We start from the raw sequence: 26,062 nt of genomic DNA, 5'->3' as shown, positions 1-26,062 counted from the left end.
GGGCTTGGCCAGGAACACCGACCCCCTGGAGTGCCCCGGACCCCGCCTGCCCATACGTGACGGTCCACCCTTACCCGCGCCACCTGCCCGGCACTGTGGCGGCTACAGAGAAAGGCCCACTCTTCTCTCCCACTGAAGACTAGAACAATGGTATCACAGGGCCCAAGGAAGCGAAAACTCCGCATTCACAATAAAAACAGCAACGGCGGCGGCGACACAGCACTGGTACCTTGGATGCTCAGTGAAGTAACGCAATTCACTCCAAGTCGCTTGAAATTGACACAGTTGCGCCTTCAGGTCGACAACCAACGCAAGCTTCGTCTTTATTTGTTAACACCTATACTGGTTTTTGACACACACACACACAAACATGGGGTAGGAATCGCTTTTCTTCTACCGCTGATGAAAGTTGAAGGTAAAAATACAGAGACACTCAACCCGGCAAAGATCCGGGTATAGTTTCACTTGTATCGAGAGAGAGAGAGAGAGAGAGAGAGAGAGAGAGAGAGAGAGAGAGAGAGAGAGAGAGAGAGAGAGAGAGAGAGAGAGAGAGAGAGAGAGAGAGAGAGAGAGAGAGAGAGAAGAGAGAGAGAGAGAGAGAGAGAGAGAGAGAGAGAGAGAGAGAGAGAGAGAGAGAATCGACCAATATTTACTTGCAACTACAAAGCTTGACACCGTTTAAGTGTTTGACAACCGCTCTCGAAACACTAAGACACTCACGGACACTCACGGACACACACTCGCCCCGGCCTAGGTTACTAAATGGCGTGGTGGAGACTGGAGAGCTCCTGAGAAGACAACACACAAAAGCACAGAGAAATTATTGAAGGCGCAGGAATTTACAAGGAATACAGACAATTCTTATTATTCTTCCTAGCTTAAATTTCTATATAGGGTCACTTTTCTATTTACTTGATCTTGTGCTTCGTTCTCATTTATTATTTTATTTCCTTCTACGATCCTCTCTCACGCAGCATCTTCATCTCTTTCCCTGTCTCCCCTCTTCTCCTTCTTCTTCCTTGAACATAGCCTTAAATTATTCCTCTTGATCATCTCCTTATTTTTCTTCATTTTTTTCTATTTTCCTTCACGTCTTTATCTCTTATTTCTATCTTTCCTGGGTTTTTTTCAAGATTTTTTTTATATTACTATTTAAAATGCAAATTCCTTAGTAAGATGTATTTATTCACATCATTAACACTATAAGGAGGGATGTATGCACTTTTTCTAATCCACACTTCTCCTTACAAGCATCAAATTCTCCTTAATTCCTTCAGTGTACTGGGACGCATTTTTACCACGAGTTTTGACTGTGATTAGACGATTTTATTTACATTAGAAGGGTCTATGGAGGTCAGAAGATTAATAGCCAAAGTCTTCACTAATTTAATCCCCACACAAGTTTCTGAAGCTGTATAAAATCACCAAATAGTAACCAGAACAAATATGAAGACGTGTCATGCTACTAACGAGATTAATATCATGTCCATTAGCATAGCATTACTTTACAAGGTACTGCACTTAATTCTTGCCCAATTCGATAGGTAGAACACACAAGTCGACATTAACTGACACTTAGAAGAGGTACTGTACTTTCCACCCACGCCACTTAAGCCACATAAAAGTTTTCCTTCTTTCACACTTAGCTGGACAGTATTTTGAAACACCTCTGCGCCGCACCTCCACTATTTCAAGTCTGTAGTTTAAGTTAACCGGGGTTTCAAGTGAGTCTTTCCGGTTTTAGTGACAAATAAGCACCATTTCTCTACTATTAACAGGAAACAGCCTTGAAAACCAGGTAAATTATCTCTGTGGGCTCTGAAAATAGCTGTCTTGTGGGAGTAATGCGTTTCTGAATACGGGCATCACAAATTATTACTTTCCCAGGGAGTTGATAATGTTGTCTGACGCCTTCCCCTCTCACTACAATTTTCCAAGGCCACAGAGACTACTACCCGGGTTTTCAAGACAGTTTCTCCTATTAATAAACTAAACGCCTTGTCAATTTATCACAAGAACCATGAAAATACACTCAAAAACACGAGTATCTTCAACTGGAGCCCTTGGAAAGCAGTGATGGTGAGAGCGAAGGGTTTCAGAATACGAGTTTTAGCATGGGCCAGGTTTTCAAGACAGTTTCTCCTTTTAATAAACGAAAAATCTTGCCAATCTATCACCAGAACCATAAAAATACTCCTAAAAACACGAGCAGCAGTGATGGTGAGCGAGCAAAGCGTTTAAGAATACGGACCTTACTAACCATTACTTTTTCCTGGGAGTTGATGATGCTTAAGTGTTACACGTGCGGCGGCGGAGGTTTGTGACGGGTTAGGTGAGCTGTGAGTCTTTTAGCGCTCGGTGACACACGACAAAACACGCGGGTAAAAACCAACGGTGGGAAAAAGTAGCAGCGTCCACAACTTCACCGCACGACTTAACTTAGGTTTGTATTCAGAAACACTTTCGTCTCTCGCTACTTCTCTCTCTCTCTCTCTCTCTCTCTCTTATTTTTTTTCCTTCAGCACGACTATTTCCAAAGGCCGCAAAGATGATTAGCCGGGTTTTCAAGACTGTTTCTCCTGCTAATAGTGTAGAAGCGAAATTTTATCTCACTCACTCACTCTCTCACTCTCTCACACACACACACACACACACACACACACACACACACACACACAAATACACACAGAAATAAAACAAATGAATAGATAAACGAAAGACAGAGTAAAAGAAAGAAAGAAAATGTAACTACACAGAAAAAATCCAAACAAAACCAACCACCACCACCACCACCACCACCACAACAACAACAACAACAACGACGACAAAAACAACCAGAGCCCGAAAAAGGAAAGTGTCACGGTGAAAATGATGACAACTGATAGAAAAATTTACCACACCCTCGCTCTCCCTCTCCCTCTCCTTTCTATCACTTACTGCTGAGCCAAAGATAAAGAAAAGCAGTTTGTGGAAATACCGACACACGTTTTCTTCACTCTTCAGGGAAACACAACCTCATCTTTTTGTTGTTGGTGTTGACGATGATGAAAAGTGATAAAACTATTGAAGAAACGCTTTTTCCGAGAGAGAGAGAGAGAGAGAGAGAGAGAGAGAGAGAGAGAGAGAGAGAGAGAGAGAGAGATCTGGTGTTTATAAAGATGTGAAACACAAGAATGAGGAGTTGAGGTGCTGGTGTGTGTGTGTGTGTGTGTGTGTGTGTGTGTGTGTGTGTGTGTGTGTGTGTGTGTGTGTGTGTGTGTGTGTGTAATGTGAGGCTGGATGAAAATAGAGGCGAAGGAAATACAGGAGGAGGAGGAGGAGGAGGAGGAGGAGGAGGAGGAGGAGGAGGAGGAGGAGGAGGAGGAGGAGGAGGAGGAGGAGGACACAGGGGTTTTCCTTGAGTCACGTCCCGCCTCCCGTTAACAAATCTGAAATCCCTGGCGACACACACACACACACACACACACACACACACACACACACACACACACACACACCCGCGACACTTCCAGCCTAGGGCAAAACTCCCGTCACCTTTTTGTTCCCTATACACCAGACTCCTTTTTTCCCCCTAACAAGCCATAAAGGTCGTTATCACACTGCAGATGTTCCCTCACGCCGCTGGTTACTGACCCTTGATGAGCACCGAAGCCCTTGAAAGCCTGACCCGCCGGTGGCCACAACGAGTACTGGCCGCTTCCCTGCCCCGTCTTGTCTTGCCTTGCCCTGCCCTGCCGACCCCGACCCTCGCCCAGCTGGCCCGCCTCCCTCCCGCATAGCAATACTCCCCGGCATTCTAAGTCACGAAGTGGCGGCCAAGACCGATTGCTTTGAAGATAGCGGTCTGTCAGATGATTTGGCCATGCGGTCATCACAGCGGAGCATGGAATGGTGGGCAGGTGTAACAGACCAAATGCTCCGTCGTCTGTGCCACTTTGACACTATGCATCACTTACAACACACACACACACACACACACACACACACACACACACACACACACACACACCTCGGCCTTCACAACATACTTGTTGCTCCGCAAGACAGTTTACACGAGATCCATTTGTCATTATAACAATTTTCCTTTTTCAGTTTGAGAAATGTGATCACTGACACACGCGTCGCGGCCCCTCACCGGGTGTTAGGAATCCAGGGGTGGTCACAATAATCCAAGGCACGAGGCAGTTAGCAGCAGCACACACACACACACACACTCGCCGCTCCCACGCTACTACCGGAGACTGTGACGGGTCCGGTGCAGCCAGGTAACTTTGCCGCACCGCTCCCTGGTGTGACGTGAGAGCGCAGGTTGGGCCACGGTGTGGACGAGTGGCGGGCGCGGCCAACACTACAGCAGCGCTGCAGCTTCCACAACAGCAGTCTCACTAACGCACACCTCCGCGCTTCACTACACAACATCTCCGTCTACGCTACGATCGTGACTCGGGTCTCGCGGTGACCAACGCGACTATTTTTCCTCCAGTGTGCAGCGATCCCGGACCTCCTGGAGGATCACACACCGGGGGAACAACCGCACCCTCTCTCGGGCCTCCTGCTCACCGCCCGACACACTCACACCTCGGCAGACTCCACCTCAACGGGCACTGAGCCGCGGCGGCACCGCCCGCTGAAGCACGCTGTCCGACACACAGGAAAACCTACATGGCAACTCACAAACGTTTATATAGAACTGACGAAATGTTTCCCCGATGAACAGACAGTCTCAAAATTTTTAATTCGCTTCTTTTCATATTGAAATTAATGTGTGCATAAATAATTATGTTTTAACTCTGGATTAAGATAATCATTTAATTGCAAGACGAAAATCGGTAGTAAATCCGGAGCGAGTCCAGCTGTGTTGGGGCCTCCAGCTGGGGCCTCGCCGGTGCTGTCGGGAGGAATAATGATGACTACAGATCCATAACAGCCGTCATGACACCCTTTGGTTGCGAGACAAGAGCCGCCGCGCAGGCCAGCAGCGAGCACCCCAAAGTCCGCAGTGAGGGTGGGGAGGGGCGCCCCGCTGGTCAGCCCCGGCAACTCCTATAGAAAATAACAGAAATCTCAGCTATTTCGGAAACAAACAACCTTATACGGCAATGAGTCGCCACCTACGCCAAGCACTTGATCGCTGCCCCCTCAACTCCTGAACATACGCAGCGGCATCCTTCACATGACAAGAAAGCGTCCTGTCCTTGTGTTACAGAATTTCCACAGTGCCCTGCTAACCTTTACGTGGCGCACACCTGCACTGTTCACCTTGACGCCGAGTGCTACTCCGTCACTGCGGCGACTGGCGGCCAACCCACCGCACCGCTACTAAACTGATGACGCCTCGCCTAACGTGCTCTGCGTCAGAACCTCCAGCAGATCAGGGCACTGTGGTGAGCGTCACCTGCACCAGGAAGCTCCGCCTCTGATGTAATAATACTCAATGACTTCACACTGCTACTCCCTGCCGCCCGACACCAAGGTCCATATTCAGAAACGCTTTCTCTTACTACGACTATTTTCCAAGGCCACAGAGATGATTAGTGGGATTTTCAAGAGTGTTTTTCCAGTTAATAATGTATAAATCTTATCACTGCCTGTAGAACCGTAAAAAACACCTTAAAAAACTCGTGTAAATTTAAATAAAGCCTTTTGAAACAGTGGAGGTGAAGCATAGAAGTGTTTGAGCATACGAGAACAAGTAGGAGCACACAGCATGTACTCACACACTGTACACAATTATACTCTGTGGTGGTGAGTGCCCCAGGGAATACCACTCCACTGCACTGCCGCGCCGCACACACCAGACACGCACCCACGCCACCAGGCACTGAGGCCCGTCAGCACCACCAGCACCAGTAGAATTTAATCTTTTCACTGCCACGGTCATCATTTGGAGAATATGAGGAGGGAAGTAAAAAATAAGAAACGCCTTGGTCTCTTACCACGACATTTTTCCAAGTCCCCATAGACAACTAGCCGGGTTTTCAAGTTTCTCGTTATGATCTAGAAATGTTGCTTATCATTCACCAGAACCATAAAAATACCCTTGAAAACATGAATATCTTCAGATACAGCCTTTAGAAATAGCAGTCGTGAGAGAGCAAAGCGTTTCTGAATACGGGTTAAAGACTGACTTGCAGTGAAAGGTCTGAGAAAACAAGTCAAGCAATAGCCACGTATTCACTCACACCTAACACCACCAATTGACGCAAACACACACTTGACAACGAGCTTAGGCAGGCCACTTCCCACGCCCATTAATAGCCGAGTGTGACCTTGGCTTGTGTGGCCATGAAAGCGATCAGTGGCAGACCGGAGGGCAATCCAGTAGTGGTCCGTGGCAGCTCCTCCCTGTGGCCCGCGGCTCCATCCATCAACCCAGACTATCAATCACGTCATCATGCTCTTCCCTTGCTCAGTTCGCCACCCTGCTAGTGCAAAGGACAGGCTGGGCAGAGCAGGCCACACACACTACCCAGTCCTTGCTATTCCTGATCTGAAGCTCATATTCTCAATCACTTCTGTGCTTCACCGCTACTATTTCAAAAGGCTTTAAGTTTACACAAGTTTTTAAGTGTTTTTTTACGGTTCTAGAGGCATATTGACAAGATTTCTACACTATTTACTGTAGAAACACCTTTAACCCGGCTAATCATCTCTGTGGCCTTGGAAAATAGTCGTGGTGAGAGTGCAAAGGATTTTTTTAATACGAGGTTCAATGTTACGCCTTCAGCTATTTTGAAAAGGCTCTAGTTTAAGTGACACAGGTTTTAAAGGGTGTTTTTATGGTTCTAGTGACAGATTGGCAAGATTTTGAGGTTATTCATTGGAGAAACAACCCTGAGAAACCGGTTAACCCCTACAGTACCTAGACGTATTTTTACCATGAGTTTTGTGTGCGATTAGACCATTTCATTTAGACTAGGAAGGATCTATGGAGGTCACAAGATTAAAAGCCACATTCTTCACTATTCTAACCCCCGCATAAGTTCCTGAAGCTTTATAGAATCACCAAATAGTAACCAGAATTAATATGGAAACGTGTCGTGGTTCTGAAGAGGTTAAAGGTTTATGTAGCTTTAAAAAATTTTGTGGTGAGAGCAATGCGTTTCTAAATGTGAGTTTTAGTAAAGTTTAAACTCATATCAGATCAATTTTACCAATGTTTTGAGTGGTGCGGCTTCAAAACTCAACAACGCAAGGCTGTTCGTGTACTATAATCAATATCCTGAAAAATGCACACTGTAAAGAACGCGAAAGACAGGACAAAATATTCCCAACATTACTAACACAGGGAAAAAAATGTGCTATCCATCATTGGTCTGAAGACAGCCATCTCCAAACTGACAGGGTAGAATTAAGCTGGCTAGTAGTGAGATAGTACTGCAGCTCTCCCACGGCGGGTAATCTCCAATACCTCTCCACCACACATACACACACACATGGACGGACGCACGCACAGTCTAGCTCCAGCACGTAAATTCAAAAGACTAGCATAGTGTTCGTGTGTTCGTCTATACTTCACGTGTACAGAGGGTGAAAAAGCTAACTTATATGCAGTAATGAAAGACTGAGGCGCACGTGGTGTCAGACTCCAGACAAACGGCAAGGCAGCAGCATAAAGAAGACAATAAGACCACAATTCACAAACGCCTCCCCCTCTCACTACGACAATTTTGCAAGGGCAGAGACAATTAGCCGGGTTTTTCAGGACAGTTTCTCCATTTAATCAACTAGAAATCTTGTCAGTTTATCACCAGAACCGTAAAAGTACTCTTAAAACCACGAGGACCTTCAACTGGAGGCCTTGAGCAGTGATGGTGAATCGTTTCAGAATTACACAAACACGCCTTACACAAACCATTACTTTATCGGGGGAATTGATAATGTTGTCTGACGCCTGTATTAAAAAAACGCCTTCTCCTCTTACTACGACGATTTTCTAAGGCCACAGAGACAAGTAACCGGGTTTTAAGACAGTTTCTTTTTTAATTCACCAGAAATCTTGCCAGTCTTTCACCAGAAGCGTAAAAGTACTTAAAACAACGAGCATCTTCAACTGGGGCCTTTGGAAAGCAGTGATGGTGAGAGAGTAAAGCGTTTCATAGTACGGATCTAAGTATCATTACACCTGATGAGCCACTGCCACCGTCATTGCCACCACCACCACCACCACCACCATAAACCTCCTCCAGCAACTCTCTTTTATAAAAACAATTCAACTCTAAAAACTAATCGAGAACATTTCGACGAGAACTCACGATACTGTGCATGAGATATGAGGTGAGGACACGAGATGCTCTACCACACACACACCCACCACACCTTCCAGCTCCACCACCCCCAGCCACACACACCCTTATCCCACCACACCTGCCGCCACCCACCTGTCCCTCACCAGCACGGCAGAAATCACTCGGGCCACATTCACACATGACATTATGACTATCTAATCTAAGGTACATGCATTCTTGGTGGGTATAACTAAGGGCAGTATTCTAAAACGCCTTGGTTTCTCACCATCACTGCTTTCTAAGGGCTCCAGTTGAAGATACTCGTGTTTTTTTTAGTATTTTTATGGTTCTGGTGATAGATTGGCAAGATTTCTGGTTTATTAAACAGAGAAACTGTCTTGAAAACCTGGCTAGTTGTCTCTGTGGCCTTGGAAAGTTGTCATAGTGAGAGAGGAAGCGTTTCTGAATGCGGGCGTTACTAAGTCTCGTCATGAATGGAACGCTGCTTCTCCCTGACCCTCTCCTGAATAACGGTGCCCACCCTGCCGCTACCCATGGCCACCTCGTCCCTACATTGTATGGGATGCTAACCCTCAGTGATACCTCCTACATCAGCTGTTGGTTTTAGTGGTTCATTTTCGTATTGTGGTCTAATAAATAGGTCTGTAACATAATTAAGCTAAATATTCTCTCTCTCTCTCTCTCTCTCTCTCTCTCTCTCTCTCTCTCTCTCTCTCTCTCTCTCTGGCAATCTTCGTGTGTGTGTGTGTGTGTGTGTGTGTGTGTGTGTGTGTGTGTGTGTGTGTGTGTGTGTGTGTGTGTGTGTGTGTGTGTGTGTGTGTGTGTGTCCACGCCGGCTTTCTTTATGTTGTGCTCTGAACGCTAGTAAAGAATGGCAGTAGCAATAAAAAAAGTTAATGAAGATAAAACTGAGTACATTTCACCTCACAAAGTCAATAATAATAAAAAGAAGCAGTATTTTTCAACCAGCAGAGTTACGAGGCCAGTAGCTCAGTGTCCGCAGTGAGTTGGGAGCCTGAGCAGTGAGCAGCGAGGGCCAGGCAGACACAACGCAGTGCTCACGCCCCGCGCCTCACGAGATCACGGCGTTGACATTAAGTCTGCGGCATAATCGAAGCCTCTCGTGACAAGCTACGTGCCCCTCCTAGCCAACCACACCCCTCCCTCCATGCCACTGTAGCAACACACTGCTATCCTCACCACCCCGTCACACTCCTCAGCCTGTCAGCGCCATCACTCCCCCGTCCCGTCAGTGCATCATAACATGGTACACCTGCCCCAATCTTCCAATGTTCCAATGCCTGCCAGTGTCTTGACGCGCGTGTTCGCATCGCATGAACCACACAAACACACACACACACACACACACACACACACACACACACACACACACACACACACACCCTGACGGCCTCAACATGAAGCACACGGCGAAAAAAGCGAGGTCATCCTTTGTCCAGCTGTGTGTGTGTGTGTGTGTGTGTGTGTGTGTGTGTGTGTGTGTGTGTGTGTGTGTGTGTGTGTTGTGGTGGGTGGGTGTGTGAGTGGGTGGTGTGTGAGTGAGTGGGTGTGTGTGTGTCAGCAGCTTACATAAACCTTGAGCATCGTGGCTACGGTTCACCACACATCACCTACTACCCTACACCCTCTGGCACACCACGTCCCCACACTACACTCGCTCGCCTCAATCGGGAAAGAATTAAAAGGACACACACACCACACCCACCCACCCACCTTTCCACTAACTCACACACACACACACACACACACACACACACACACACACACACACACACACACACACACACACGATCATGCATTGTATTAACGGGAGAAAAAGGAAAATTCTCAAAAAACAAGTCATTTACCTGAAAAGTAAGTATACTAATCGCATTTTTAAACGTCTCAGTAAATGGCAATTAGCGCAGGGCGGCGCAGTTCACCTCCCCAGTAACACGCAGCACTAAATATTCCACGCAGTAATACGCAACATGACTGTCGCCATTACTAAGTCCCGCTCGTAATTGCAGGTTAATTATGCAGCCGAGTCATCCCTGCGGCGTACTGAGGAAGCCTTCATCTATCCACGGCCCGTCCCGATGCGCCACTTTTCCCGTCATACTCGCGGCAATGGTGGAGTGAGCCCAGCCAGCCACTTAGGACGGCAAAGTGATCGATGTGCCTCGTCCCATGTCCATCAACGATCCGCTTGCAGCCCCTCGCACCCTCCCTCCTTCCCTCCCTCCCGCCGCGCCCTATATCGATCGAAAATATTGACGCGGTCGCCCGGTATCGGCACACCCCTAAGGAGCGAGGCAAGGGTCGGCCAGGCGGTGCTCCTCTTACATAAATAAGCTTCACTCTCTCCGCCGCTGACTTCCCGCCGGCAACATCCTCACGGCACCACACGGCACCGCACCGCACCGCACCGCACCGCACCGCATGAGCCGCCTGTCCCGCCGCGCGACTCAAACCTACCAAGCTAAACCGGGCAGCGCAGCACCAATGCCACTGATTTACCTTGGAAAGATGATGGACAAAAACAAAGACAAGGTGTACTTGTTGCAATACACTCCCTACACGGTGAGGTCAGCACAGCCCTAGCCCGTGCCCCGCAGCACGGCTTAACGGTGCTGCACGCCCGTTATCCTAGCACCCTCGCGCCCTCAAGGAGTCACTGAGGCCCACCACGCCAGAAACCACAGCTGCACGCCCCTCCCCAGTACCCACAGGAGATCAGGTGCTAGCGGCGGCCTACCCGCGGCCTCCCTCCACGCATGAACCTGCCCACCCTACACTTCCGCAATTGGTGGCTACATTCTCCCGTCCCGGTGTGTCCTCCTTCCCTGCACATCACCTCGCCTCTTTAAATGCCACACGAGTTTTTGCCGCGGCAGTGCCTCCCTGTCTTGCCGTCCGCCGCCTCTCACACACCATACGTCCACTACCGAGCCTGAGTCCTGCCACACGGATGACGCAACACGACTACAGCGAGTCATGCGTGACCAACCCTTAGGGAGCAGACAATGTGAAGGCGTGGTGCAGGGCAGGTGCTGTCCGCAGGTGTGTGTGTGTGTGTGTGTGTGTGTGTGTGTGTGTGTGTGTGTGTGTGTGTGTGTGTGTGTGTGTGTGTGTGTGTGTGTGTGTGTGTGTGTGTGTGACGCCAGTGGTACAGTGGCATGAACACAGGGGCGGCAGTGTGATGGTGTGGTAGCGGTGAGGTGGGTGAGAAGCAGCACAGGTGTGGAGGACGGCAGGTTGGTGGTACCAGTACGTGCAGGTATGACAGGTGCAGCAGGGAGGGATACAAGTGCAGGGGTGTGGCGCTGCGTGCAGGTGCGAGGAGTGGCATGGCGAGGGGCCCACACGCCCTCCACCCCGCCTGACCTCCGTGGCCATAAAAACAAAAGCGGGCCCAGTCCCTGCCCCGCCTCCAGGTGGCTCTCCGTGGCCTGCCTCACACCCTCGCCGGCCACGCCATTGGTATTCCGGCGCCGAGGGACTTGCACATGAGACCCACATTAATATGCACTACTGTTGGCTATTCACCGCCTACAAGCCGAATCGTCAAACTGCCTCATTAATACCCGGAATCACAAGCGGCTGCCATTTATAATCTCGTTCACGGATCGTGGCATCCTTCGCTGCATCCTAACTGACAGTCATTACCGCCGCAGCCAACAGGTGACACCCTCCACCCTCCTGCTGCTGCTGCTGCTGCCACCGTCACCTGGGAAAACAAAAGTACCTGCACGATTCATCACCGCCACAGCCCCTCGAGCACGGCCGCCACTGCTGGGCCACTTGCAAGCCCCTTCCAGGAGAAATTCGGTTAAAAACGTAAGTGAAAATACTTCGCACCACTCGCCGTGTAAAAGTGAACAAAGGTGCTCAAAGAGGAGAGAGTGGCGGGTCTGGGCGGGGCGGGGCGGGGCGGGGCGAGGCGGGGCGAGGCAGGGCGACGGGCTGGTGAGGTGGGGAGGCTAGGCGGGCGGCTGGGCGAGGAGAGGAGGTGGTGTGCCCTGTATCGTTGTCTCCCCGTGGACGATGTGTGACCTAAACCCGTGTGGAGGAAGGCGGCTCCGAGGCTGAGGTGGTGTGGGTGCTGGTGAAGGTAGTGGGAGTGTATGGCTGGTGGGTGGTAGTGGGTAGTGGGTGGTGTGGGCGTGGCTGGCTGACTGTCCCGTCCACTACTCATGATGACAATGGAGGGTGGTGGTTGTGAGGACGAGGGTGATGATAATACTGGCGACGATGGTGCCGATAGCGAGGTCGCCGCTCAAACATTCCAGAGATAGTGAGATAAAGATGGAAATGGCGCCAGGTCAAGAGAAAGAGAGAGGGAGAGTGGAGCAGTGACCAAGGTGACCTATTTCAGCCCCTTGAGAATGCAGTGAGAGCAAATCAACTGTTCCCTCTCTCTCTCTCTCTCTCTCTCTCTCTCTCTCTCTCTCTCTCTCTCTCTCTCTCTCTCTCTCTCTCATCATCATCATCAATGCTTACTCCTTTACCGTTTAAAGCCAGACAAGAAGAGAGAAAGAGAGATAGAGAGAGAGAGCACTGCAAGCCGACTAGACACAGCACACCTTGTATCCTCCAAACACCCCCAATCCAGCTTACATTTCCACGCCGTCACCCTGCAAGCTTTGAGACTGCGGAAGGTTAAGCGAACGGCGAGGGAGCAGCAGCGGCGTGGCGTGGCGGGGCTCGGCGAGGTCCATGTGAAAGGTGAGCGTGTGGCCGGCCGGTACTCCCCCCTCGAGGTACCTGCCTGATTATTACCGCCACCCACCTCCAGGTATATAACCACAAGTGGCCCCTGCATCGGTCTGGCCGGGACTAGGTTGGTTTGGGGCGAGATGGGATGGCTCGCTGGAGAAACTGGAGGGATAATCACCATCTGGCGCGTCCTCCACTCTTAAAGAATCGAGTGCGCCATGTAGTGGAGGCCTGGCGCCGTTACTCACCGGAGCCTCGTAAAGCAGCCTCGCCAGGAACACTACGCCAGCACGAGTTGGGCGGGGCGTAAGGGAGGGACGGAGAGAGAGTGGCAGCGGGGCAGTGGACGCTGGAAGTGCACCAGGCGGCCAGGGGCAACCCGCTCTGGATTCGTGACCGGCCACTTGTGCCGTCGTGACCAGTGCCCACGATCGGCCGGCCAGCCTCGCAGCCTCCACTAGTAAGAAGGCAGCTACTCCGGCCGCAGCACACCGCGCGCACACCACACACACACACACACACACACACACACACACACACACACACACACACACGTTAATGCTGCGCCCTACATTCGTAAACCTTTCCTCATTCGTACCTTCCTCAATCTCTCTCGGTGCGCTCAGCCTTTTTTTTTTTTTTCCTCCTCACAATCACAGCAAGATTGAGAGGAGCGCGGCATGACCCCGTCCTGCTGCTCCCTCTGCTCCCACTGCTGACGGCGATGCACAGCAGCCGGCCACCTCATGAGGCAAGATAAGAAAGTTCCGCCTTCCAATATAAAAATAGTTACTGATAGACAAGCAGCTGATCAACAGGCTGGGTGTAATGGAGTGCGGTCTCCTCACACCCTCACAGTTAAGATCATAAAGAATGGGCCAAGTGTTATACTCAGAGCAACACCAATGTTATACTTACACCACCGCGCACTGCTGCACTCCACAACCTGCTGCGTCTCCCCACACACAACACACACCACACACTACTCCTAATTCATTTAGTATTGGGACGCATTTTTACCTTGAGTTTTGGGTGTGATTAGACGATCTTATTTACTTTAGGAAGGGTTTACGGAGTTCAGAAGATTAATAGCCACAGTCCTCACTATTTCAATCCCCACATAAGTTTTTGAAGCTGTATAAAATCACCAAATACTAACCAGAATGAATATGGAAACGCGTCACGGTATTGGGCAAACCCACAAAATACTGACGTGGCTCTTCAGAAATAACAAATGCAACATACAATTAAGACAACCACTAGTTGATGCTCCTAAATTTACCCCACCTGGTCCTCCTGCACCCCCCTTCCCTCCTCCTTTCCCCAACACTGCGCCTGGTGGTGGGACGCGGTGGGCGGGGCGGGCCGCGGCACGACAGAGGGCGAGGCCGCACCAAGACACGCTGCCTCATTGAAAGTGATGCATCATATTATATTACGCCTTTCTCTATATTAGATGGCTGGCTGGTTGGTTTCGCGTGCGCACAATTAACCTTTACAAATGTCTCTTTAGTTCCTCCTCCTCCTCTTTCTCCTCCTCATCCTCCTCCTCCACCACCACCACCACCACCACCACCACCTCCACCTCCTCCTCCACCTCCACCTCCACCTCCTCCTCCTCCTCCTCCTCCTCGATTGGGTGGATAGGTAAATATAGGTCTATGCAGAGAACGCCACTGTAGGCCTTAATATTTCTTGCAGCTTTCACTATTTTTTGATACGTAATATTCCTCCACCACTACCACCACCACTACCACCTCGCTCCTCTCTCTAATGAAAATCCACGAAAGGTTTCAAGACAGGAACAAAAAGTTAATAGCTAGATACCTTATACTAGTCAGAGGCAGCAGCAGTGTTACCGTGGGACTGGACACGGACTCTTACATTGAAGGCATTTAAATCACACGCGGGAGACGGAATAAGGAAGTGTTTCAAGAGCCCCGCGCGAAAGGAAACCATGGAGTACTGACACTACCTATCTCGTACATTAGTTAAGTGGACGGAATAGAAAGTTTGGTGCAGCGAGACGGCTCGGGGAGAAGCGTAGCAGTTAACCAAGTAATAGAGGAGGAGAAACAATGAAGTTAACGGTAGATTGGGTAGACGATAGCCGAGATAGCCACAGCTGTGATACTTCGTTAGATTATACGATGGAACACGGCTAATTGCGACCTGACGTCCTGCTCTCTCACCACGACAGTTTTCTAAGGCCACAGTGACGACTAGCCGGGTTTTCAAGACAGTTTCTCCTTATGATAATCCATAAATCTTGGTAGTCCATCACCGGAACTATAAAAACACCCTTAACCTCTTGAGTATCATGACGCGTTTCTATATTCATTCCGCTTACTATTAGGTGGTTTTATATCTTTAGAAACTTTTATGGGGGATTAAAATAGTGAAGACTGTGACCATTAATCTTCAGACCTCCATAGACCTTTCCTAATGTCAATAAAATGGTCTAATCGTACACAAATCTGAAGGTAAAAATGTGTCCCAGTACTGAATGGTGCTTAAAAACAAACGCCTTCAACTAAAGCCTTTGGAAAGTAGTGATGGTGAGAGCAAAGCATTTAAGAATACTGACCTTAGAAAATAAAGGCACTATAAAGGTCACTCCCCGTACTCAGCGCAGGTCCCGCACGCTTTTAACAGCACCATCTGTAGCAAGGGGAGCCCACACACCTCCTGACAAACAACAGGTACGAAACACGCCATGACTCCTTTCTCCAGCGTTAGAGTTCACCAGTTTAAGCCTTTCAGTACTGGGACACATTTTCACCTTAAGATTTGTGTACGATTTGACCATTTTATTGACATTATGGAGGTCAGAAGATTAGTAGCCAGTCTTCACTATCTTAATCCCCCACATAAGTTTCTGAAGTTGTATAAAATCATCAAATACTAAGCAGAATGGTCCCAGTATCGAAGGGGTTAATAGGACACTAATGATATCCCTCCTATTCTTATCTCTTTCACTTCCTCTTCTTCTTCTTCTTCTCCTCCTCACACCAACAATCCTAAACAATATTTCAAGAACCAGCAAGTCTTCATCTCTAACGCCATTACTATACATACCTGATCCACAAACAAGACTAAAGTTGCGTCGATATCTCAAGAATCACCAAGTCTGCACCTGATTCCATGACCTCACACAGTCGATAAGAGACAAAACAAACGGCGGATTAGCGAAGGTGCAAGACCCATCTCCCTCAAAGCTTCCCGACTGATGACGGTCTCGATAACCACAATGCTATCAATACTAACCTTTCCATTCACGTGCTGTCAGTGAACCTACACCGTGGAATGCACTCGATAAGACTCAGGGTAACCTCTTCAGTACCATGCCACGTTTACATATTCCTTCTGCTTACTATTTGGTGATTTTATACACCCTCAGAAACTTATGTGAGGATTAAAATAGTGAAGACTGGCCACTAATCTTCTGACCTCCATAGACCCTTCCTAATGTCAATAAAATCATCTAATCACACCAGAAACTCAAGGTAAAAATGCGTCCCAGTACTGAAGGGGTTAAATTAGTGAGTCATTACGAATCGTTGAAATTACAGACAACTTTATGGAAGATAGAAATAAACAGGAGTCATACAGGGACTTCCACGTGTAGGATAGACAGTCTATTACATCTTCTGAGTGAGTTTAGCTTTAATCTGACCCTTCTATGCAAATCAGTGGATATTACAGCAACTTAAACCCATCCAGGAGTCTTAACACGGAACTCAATCTGCTGGGAGGGAGGAAACAAGAGGGGGTAGGTGGTAAGATGGGAAGATACCAAGGAAAGTGATGGGAAGGAAGGGAAGGTACGGGAACCAGGAGGGGGAAGACGCTGGGATGGAGAGGAAAGCAAAGGAAGGGAAGAGATTTAGGAAGAAAAAGATGGTGGGATGGGAAAGAGACCAAGGGAAGTGATGGGAAGTGATGGAAGGGAAGAAAAAAGAGAACCAGGACGGGAAAGACGCTGGGATGGGGCGGAAAGCAAAAGGAAGGGAAGAGAAGTGATGGGAGGGAAGGGAACCAGGAAGGGGAAGGTGATGGAATGGGGAATAAAGCAAGTGATGGGAGGGAAGGAAGGGAACCAGCAGGGGAGGGCCGTGGGTACAAGAATAAGTGGGGATGGGGTGGGGCGGGGGGGCGGGCAGGGCAGGGTAGGGTAGGGTAGGGCAGGGCAAGGCAGGGCGGGGCAGGCGGCGACGCACCAAGGACCCAGTGAGCCGAGACAGATAAGACCAAGGTAACTGGAGCAGGTGGGATAAGCTGGAGAGAGAGAGAGAGAGAGAGAGAGAGAGAGAGAGAGAGAGAGAGAGAGAGAGAGAGAGAGAGAGAGAGAGAGAGAAGAGAGAGAGAGAGAGAGAGAGAGAGAGAGAGAGAGAGAGAGAGAGAGAGAGAGAGAGAGAGAGAGAGAGAGAGAAACCCATGCACCTCACGCACCGCATCTCCTACTGTGGGAAAGAGAGGCACCGAGAGTCCTCCGTCGCATGCAAGACTAAAAACACAATAACTTTAGCGGTAACAGTGCGTCCAGTCACTTGGGAGGCCTACACTACCCTGCACATAGACCTACACACTAACTACACTGGCCTACCTGTGATCACTGTCATTTGAACTGCGAACACCGCCACTAACACCATCACCACCATCATCATCACCGTTCTTCCTTAGCTCCTCAGCCGGCGCGTCTATCCCACACCCCGGCATGCATGGTGAGCGGGCTGGCTTCAAGGATACACCACTACTAAAAGGCTCTTCTTATAAGTCACCTGTTGCCAGTCACTTATCACTACTATCTACTCATATACCAACACTTCAGCCGGCCTCAAGACAATTATAAGTCACCTGTTGCCAGTTATTACCACTATCTACTCACACAACACCTCAGCCGGCCACAAGACACTATTTCGCCTCGCTTTTCATATTATCCACACCGTCCCTTCTGTCTCTCTACCTTCTCCCCTCTCTCTTTCTTATTCCTAGCAGATTACCACGTCACTTTCAGAACAAGCAACCCCCAACTCGACTTTCTCTACACGCACTTTCCATCAGCCCAAATACTACATCTCGCGTCCTTAGCCATCTACCTAACTCTCTGCAGTACTGGACCGTATTTTTATTATGAATTTTTCGTGTTACTAGATTTTAGGAAGAATCTATGGTAGTCTGAAGATTAATGACCAGAGTCCTCACTACTTCAATTCCCACGTAAATTTCTGAAGCTGAATAAAATCACTAAACTGTAAGAATAAACATGAAGACGCGTCCTGGTACTGAAGGAGCTAACACACACACACACACACACACACACACACACACACACACACACACACACACACACACACACACACACACACACACACACACACACACACACACACCAACCATTCACTCACACTGATGCAAGGAAGATAGAGTTCGCACAGCTGGGATAAGATCATATTCCTTCACTTACATACACCCAAGGCAGCATAAACACTACCGCCACTTCATCACATAGCAAGGCAATACGAAGGAGTCTGTAGCAAAGATCACTGCATGGTCTTGGTTCACTGAGGCTGCAACAGGTGGGAATCGCGCGGGCCTGGAGTGACTGAGGTTTGAGAGGTAAGAGAAGGGATGAAGGGAGAGGGATGAAGACTTTGAGACATGACAAGAGGCAGTCTAGCGTGTGTGTACGAGTATGTGTGAGTGTGTGTAGGTGTCAGAAGCGACTCAAGGCAACGAGAGAGAGGTGTAAAGGCACTGTAGTGTAAAGCAATGAGGATTTACATAGCTTTGAGACAGAGAGAGAGAGAGAGAGAGAGAGAGAGAGAGAGAGAGAGAGAGAGAGAGAGAGAGAGAGAGAGAGAGACCTACACACCGGCCTTTGCTTTCTCAATTAGCACTTCATTTGGGGCAGGTCCGAAAAATGTAGGTGTAAAATTCTTCTGTCAATACACGTGTTTGAGGTCACTGAGAGAGAGAGAGAGAGAGAGAGAGAGAGAGAGAGAGAGAGAGAGAGAGAGAGAGAGAGAGAGAGAGAGAGAGAGAGAGAGAGAGAGAGAGAGAGAGAGAGAGAGTACTGTTGCGTGTTTGCGTGCGTGTGAGAGAAGTACAAGTGTGTGCAATGAATGAATAGACGCATGAATGGTCAGTCGGTGTGTGTGTGTGTGTGTGTGTGTGTGTGTGTGTGTGTGTGTGTGTGTGTGTGTGTGTGTGTGTGTGTGTGTGTGTGTGTGTGTGTGTGTGTGTGTGTGTGTGTGTGTGTGTGTGTGTGTGTGACTCCTGACAGGTTCAAAAACAGGTGAAGGGAAGGTAAGGTAACATTAGTCAGTCAGTCATCAAACACCTCTCTCTCTCTCTCTCTCTCTCTCTCTCTCTCTCTCTCTCTCTCGACGCAAGTTTGACAGAAAAAAATCGCTCCTTCACCATTACATTCATCTCTCTCTCTCTCTCTCTCTCTCTCTCTCTCTCTCTCTCTCTCTCTCTCTCTCTCTCTCTCTACCTGTGTCATCTGCAAGCACTGATTAGCACCGCCAGCTTCCTGCACACTGAATGGCAATACGCCTTTCTTCCAAGTCTCAACATTTTTTTGCTCATATTTTAGTGTTCCGTGAAGAGAATCGCGCCATTACACACCGCCGGCTCGTAATGAGGTGGCTAAGTGGCGAGTTCCCGGCGTCATACCTCACTTAAGGCCACATGTCTGTCTAATTTCATGCCACCTCTTCCTTCCTTCGTTCCACTTGCGAAGATAGGGAGAACAGATGCGCGTGGATGCTCTAAACCGCAAAGGGATGCACACTCACGCACATACACATACACACACACACACATGTTCAGGTAATCTCCAGCGGGAAGGAAGGGAGAGGAAGGAACAAAGGTGACACTTTTTCCTGTCTTTTTTTCCAACTATTCTCATTCCTTAACGCCTTCAGTACTGGGAGACATTTCTATCTTGATATTTGTGTGTGATTAGACCATTTTATTGACATCAGGAAAGGTCTATGGAGGTCAGAAGATTAATAGCCTAGTTTTCACTATTCTAATCTAATGTTTCTGAAGCTTTATACAATTATCAAATAGTAAGCACAATGAATATAGAAACGCGTCATGGTACTGAAGGGGTTAATGCAGCAAAAACTCCACCGCTTCCACTTCACGATACAAACAGACTCGATAATGTGTATATTAGTGTCAATGGGGAAATAAGCATGCTCAAATATAAGGAACTAGCCACGTATAGACTTAACCCCTTCAGTACTGGAACACATTTTTACCTTGAGATTTATGCACGATTGGGAAAGGTCCATGGAGGTCAGAAGATTAATAGCCACAGTCTTCACTATCTTGACATGAGTTTCTGAAGCTGTATAAAATCACTAAACAGTATCCATAATGAACGTGGAAACGCGTCATGGTACTGAAGGGGTTAAAGTCACCTTGTAATGTTCCTTTTCGTGTATTTCCTCTTTCCATAATGTGTTCAGACTGACGCTTTGGTAGTGAAGAGAGTCTATCCAGGGTCCAATCAGGCATAAACGTAGTACTGAAGGTGAAGGTGGAGCAGTCCCGTGACTCAATTATATTCCGTATTCAGAAACGCTTTGCTCTCATCACGACGTTTTCCAAGGCCACAGAAATGGTTAGCATGGTTTTCAAGAGTGTTTCTCCAGTTAATAGTGTAGAAATTTAATCGCATTGTCTCTAGATCCATACAAACTTGTTTAAAAACGCTCTTCTCTCTCACCTCGGCTATTTTTCCAAGGCCACAGAGATGATTAGCATGGTTTTCAAGTGTTTCTCCAATTAATAGTGTTGAAATCTAGTCGTACTGCCTCTAGAACCCTATACTTAAAAAGACGCTCTGCATACTCACCACTACTATTTTCAAGGGTCGTACACACACACACACACACACACGTAAACAATAACGAACCTCCCCAACCAATTAACTAAAACAAAAAAACTTCACACACTAATCAAAACGCAAAAAAAAAGTAATAAAATAAATAAATATTTAGCAATTTCTACTGAGTTTATAGATTCAATGTAGCTGTAAACAAGTGGAAATACCTAACAGAGACAAACAACTCAAGAAAGGCGTACCAAATAGCAGACAAGGGGTTAAATCATGTGGCTTCCGTGCTTCTAACCCACCTCCATCCTTTTTCTCCCTCTTTTTCACCAGCATGTTACGTTATCCCGCCACAACGAGTAGAATCACTTCGCAGTTCATTTCCAGTCGTGATCCGCTACCTTGGCTAACTCAGACACGTGTTTTTGTCTAGTCTTCGCTGGGTCGTGTAGCAATAACTGGCCTGGAATACACTACCACCAATATTACATCAAGGAGATTTCAGCTTTCATTTATTTTCCTCGCAAAACACACACACACACACACACACACACACACACACACACACACACACGTAAACAATAACGAACCTCCCCAACCAATTAACTAAAACAAAAAAAAACTTCACACACTAATCAAAACGCAAAAAAAAAATAAAATAAATAAATAAATTAGAAAAAGAAAAAAATAGCTTCCTCAGATTCACCTCCCGTTCCCTTCCACGCCTCCGTCAGATAAACACCCCCCACCCTTCCCCTTTCCCTCTCCTCCCGTCCCCTCCCCACCAATCGAAGCTTCCCCCCTTCCTCTCATCCCCAAGTCAATAGCCAATAGGAAAGGCGAAGGCGGCGAAGGCGTGGCTTGTTCCTCAATTAGACACCCCTGACATGCATATCAACGGTGGTTCCCAAGCTACTGTTGCTCTCTTCTGTCTTTCAAGCCCTTCAGTACTGGGATACATTTTTACCTTCAGATTTGTGTACGAGTAGATCATTTTATTTACATTAGGAAGAGTCTATAGAGGTCAGAAGATTAATGGCTGGAGTATTCACTATTTTAATTCCCAAAGCTACTGTTCTTGCTCTCTTCTTTTAAGCCCTTCAGTACTGGGACACATTTTTACCTTCAGATTTGTATATTAGACTATTCTATTTACATTAGGAAGAGTCTATGGAGGTCAGATTAATGGCTAGAGTTTTCACTATTTTAATCCCCAAAGCTACTGTTTTTATCTTCTTTTTTTAACCCTTCAGTACTGTGATACATTTTCACCTTGAGATTTGTGTACTAGACCATTTTATTTACGTTAGCAAGAGTCTATGGAGGTCAGATTAATAGCTGGAGTCTTCACTAATTTAATCCTACACATAAATATCCGAAGCTGTATAAAATCTTGTTTTCTTGATCTGTTCTATGTTTTTATATTCAGAGAGAGAGAGAGAGAGAGAGAGAGAGAGAGAGAGAGAGAGAGAGAGAGAGAGAATTATCCTAGAGTCCTCTGAAAGCAGAAATGTGGCCAGAAATGTTTCAGAACTGTAGCATCTCATCTTCCAACCCTCTCTCTCTCTCTCTCTCTCTCTCTCTCTCTCTCACCTCTTCCCGCCACCTATACCCTCGTTACAAGTGATTTATCCTCAGGCCAGCCATGCCAGGATTAATATTCCTCCCCCCAGCCTCCTTAAGTTCGCGTGTTCTGCCAGTCTTGCCGCCTCTCGCCCTTCCTCGCCCTTGCCGCCTCACTAGCAGCACTTAACTCTTCAGTACTGAGAGGAGAGGAAAGAGAGGGAAAGGTGCCACTGTTAGCCCAAGTTACAGTGTTGTGCGAGTGTTTCTTTGGGATCTTAAGAATATTAACGCATTTTTACTTTGATTTTTGAGTGTGATTAGGTGATTTTGTTTACATTTGGAAGGGTTTATGGAGGTCAGATTAATGGTCAGTCTTCATTATTTTAATCCCTACATAATATTAATCCCTTAAGTAATGAGACGTATTTTTTACCTTGAGTTTTGGGTACAATTAGACGGTTTCATTTACATTAGGAAGCGTCTATGGAAGTCAGAAGATTAATGGCCACAGTCTTTACTATTCTAATCCCAACATATGTTTCTGAAGCTGTATAATCGCCAAACAGTAACCAGAATGGATATGAAAACGCGTCCTGGTACTGAAGAGATTATAACCATCACACCTGCCTCTTTTCTCTCACCCAGTCGCCTCGCGCTCTTGTATCTACCTAAAATGTGTAAATTTGTGTGTTTTTCCAGTACATTAATGTCAAAATTCACACGTTTTTCTCTCTTTCATATCTCAACCGGTCTATTTCTTCCTTCTTCCTTTACTTACTTCTCTCACCCTCCTCCTCCTCCTCCTCCTTCTCCCAAGTATCTCGTCCGCACCACCTGCCCAGTTGACCAACACTCCCACACTTACTACGCTCCCTGGCTCCTCTCCCTTGTTTCTCCCTCACTCCTCCCTGCCACCTGTGCTACCTCCACCCCTTCTTCCCGTCCTCTTGCTCACCTCCCTCCCTCTCCGTCCCTCTAAGCGCCTCGTCCGCATGTCGAGTATTATAATAAACGCATCTAGGCGGTCTCCTTTGATCCGAGGTGTCTCATGCTGCTACGGAAGGTCTGGAGCTGCATTACAGAGGACGATGGTGATGGTGGTGGTGGTCGTGGCTAAGTATGTAGGATATAAAGCACTGGTATAGCTTTACATGTGAGCTTGATATATATTCCACACATATGCACACACACCTACACGTTACGAGGTTGATTTAATCTTTGTCATACACGTGGATGAATGCAGAGAGAGAGAGAGAGAGAGAGAGAGAGAGAGAGAGAGAGAGAGAGAGAGAGAGAGAGAGAGAGAGAGAGAGAGAGAGAGAGAGAGAGAGAGAGACATACAACTCATAACAAAACAACAGTGGCGATAGCTGTAATGAACTAGGAAGCAACAGGAACAGTAACAAAACCAGCAGTAGTAGCGGCGACGGTGGCTGTGACTGACTGTGAGGGTGGCGGTAGCGGCAACATGGGGCAAGACTTAACATGTCACCTAACGCCCGCAGCCTGGCAAGCGGACACCGGGACCAGCGCTGACTCTAAATCGCAATGCTGGAGCGAGGCGAAGAAGCAAATCCGGGAGACAAGACGGAAGGCAAAAGGTACGTGGAAAGACAAGCTCTGGACAATCAGGTAAGGAAGAAAGGGAGGAGATATGCGAGGGGGAACACAGAGGGATTAGAACAGTACCAGAACTAACAGGAAACAAAGAAAATAATAAAATAGTGAACCACATTAAATACTTAGAGCTGCTCAATAAGGGACTAACATTACAGACTGTGAAAGAAGAGAGAGAGAGAGAGACTTAGGAAGGGAATTCAAGCGTCACAGGTCTCAAGAAGGAAAAGAAGACGTACAGGACGACGACCACCACCACCACCACCACCACCACCACTACCAGCCAAACCATTAATCAAAGTCTCAAGAGTAATTATGGCTTTATAACTTCCTTAATTATCACCCTTAAAATTACTCAGAGGGGTGGACTACACTAAGATGGGCCGTGCTGAGGACTAGGAGAGAGAGAGAGAGAGAGAGAGAGAGAGAGAGAGAGAGAGAGAGAGAGAGAGAGAGAGAGAGATGGGACTTCTTACGATGCTGGACACACTTCAATGCAAAAACCAATTGCTTCACATATGGACTGGGGGTGGAGGGGGGTGGAAGGAGGTGTTCGGTGAAAGGGGGGCTGTGGAAGGGGAGGCTGTGGAAGGGAGGGCTGTGGAAAGGAGCTGGAGGAATGACGAGGTGTGTGTGTGTGTGTGTGTGTGTGTGTGTGTGTGTGTGTGTGTGTGTGTGTGTGTGTGTGTGTGTGTGTGTGTGTGTTCGAGGTGGTGGTAGTAGTGGTTGTGAGGCGGAAAGAAATGAAGAGTAGGATAATCTCTCTCTCTCTCTCTCTCTCTCTCTCTCTCTCTCTCTCTCTCTCTCTCTCTGGTATCAGTATCCAAATGCCACATGTTCAAATTTGGGGCATTCAAGGCTATTTTGTAATGTACAGACAACGATACACCAAGGCCGACTGCGATTCACTATACTCATTCTACGTGTGATCCTCTCTCTCTCTCTCTCTCTCTCTCTCTCTCTCTCTCTCTCTCTCTCTCTCTCTCTCTGGTTTCCTTGTTTCTCAGTTTCTTACTCAATTTTGCCTTTCCTTTCTCTTTTTCCCAGCTTCATTAATTCTCTCTCTCTCTCTCTCTCTCTCTCTCTCTCTCTCTCTCTCTCTCTCTCTCTCTGGGGTTTTTACTTCGTTCCCGCCAAAGACGTGGAGGAATGCGCTCCGGGATTAATACTGGGCTAACTCAAGTAAAACCCAGTCACACCACATTAATTGGGTTACACTTTTCACCCGGTAACACTCCACTACCCTGGTTTGAGCCGCGGTCATCACACTTCCCCTTGCTGGAACAGTGGCGATGTATCAAGGGCACACTCAGTCGCTGTTGCTTCCCTTGTTAGCCTGTTTAGACGTAGTGTTGGGATTCTGTGACTTGTAGTAGTGGTGGTTGTGAGTTCGGGCTTTGCTCTCTCTTTCTATGTGTTTCTTTCTCGCCACGACTGTTTTCCAAGGCCACAGAGATGATTAGCGGGGTTCTCAAGAGTGTTTCTCCTGGAAAAATCGAGAATTCATAGGGTTTTTCTAGTGTTTTAAGAGTTTAGATTTTAAGAAGTTGTCTTTTGCTCTCTCTCTCTCTCTCTCTCTCTCTCTCTCTCTCTCTCTCTCTCTCTCTCTCTTTCAAACATTTCTGCGCTTCACCTCCACTATTTCAAAAGGCTTTACTTAAATTTACACAAGTTTTTAGTGGTGTTTTTACGGTTCTAGAGGCAGAGTGACAAGATTTCTACATTATTAACTGGAGAAACACTCTTGAAAACCTCGCTATTCGACTCTGTGGCCCTTGAAAATTCTCTCTCTCTCTCTCTCTCTCTCTCTCTCTCTCTCTCTCTCTCTCTCTCTCTAAGGGTGAGAACACAATACTTCCTTTAGCCCATAAATTCCCTTGAAAAACCCACAATATATAAAAATTTGAACACACACACACACACACACACTATCCTCCCCCAACGCCGTCCCTGAGTGTCATTTCCTGTGCTTTGGTATACTGGTCACAACTTCCCTTCCTCTCTATGGTCCATAAATCACAGGCCACTTACCACGTACACCTCCTCAAATTCACACTCG

The 26,062-nt window shown here is 47.6% G+C and overlaps 1 protein-coding gene across 18 annotated transcripts in view; it reads right to left on the bottom strand.

Annotated features, from left to right (window-relative positions):
• The window catches only part of LOC123503838 (aryl hydrocarbon receptor nuclear translocator homolog), an 82,646-nt gene extending 78,070 nt beyond the window's left edge, over positions 1-4,576 (bottom strand). For 2 of the 18 annotated variants that reach the window (XM_045253910.1, XM_045253917.1), the window contains exon 1: positions 4,236-4,476. The gene's annotated coding sequence lies outside the window, so the exon portion shown is untranslated. Of the gene's footprint in view, positions 1-4,028; positions 4,048-4,135; positions 4,485-4,560 lie in introns of those variants that run through there. The other 16 variants (XM_045253925.1, XM_045253918.1, XM_045253923.1 and 13 more) reach the window with 14 other exon arrangements.
• Between the last annotated feature and the right edge of the window lie 21,486 nt (positions 4,577-26,062).

Source organism: Portunus trituberculatus, chromosome 14, assembly GCF_017591435.1.
Source record: "Portunus trituberculatus isolate SZX2019 chromosome 14, ASM1759143v1, whole genome shotgun sequence".
In the NCBI taxonomy this organism is placed as follows: Eukaryota; Metazoa; Arthropoda; class Malacostraca; order Decapoda; family Portunidae; genus Portunus; species Portunus trituberculatus.
Note: the sequence above shows the minus strand (reverse complement) of the source record. Positions and strands in the feature narration are given on the sequence as shown.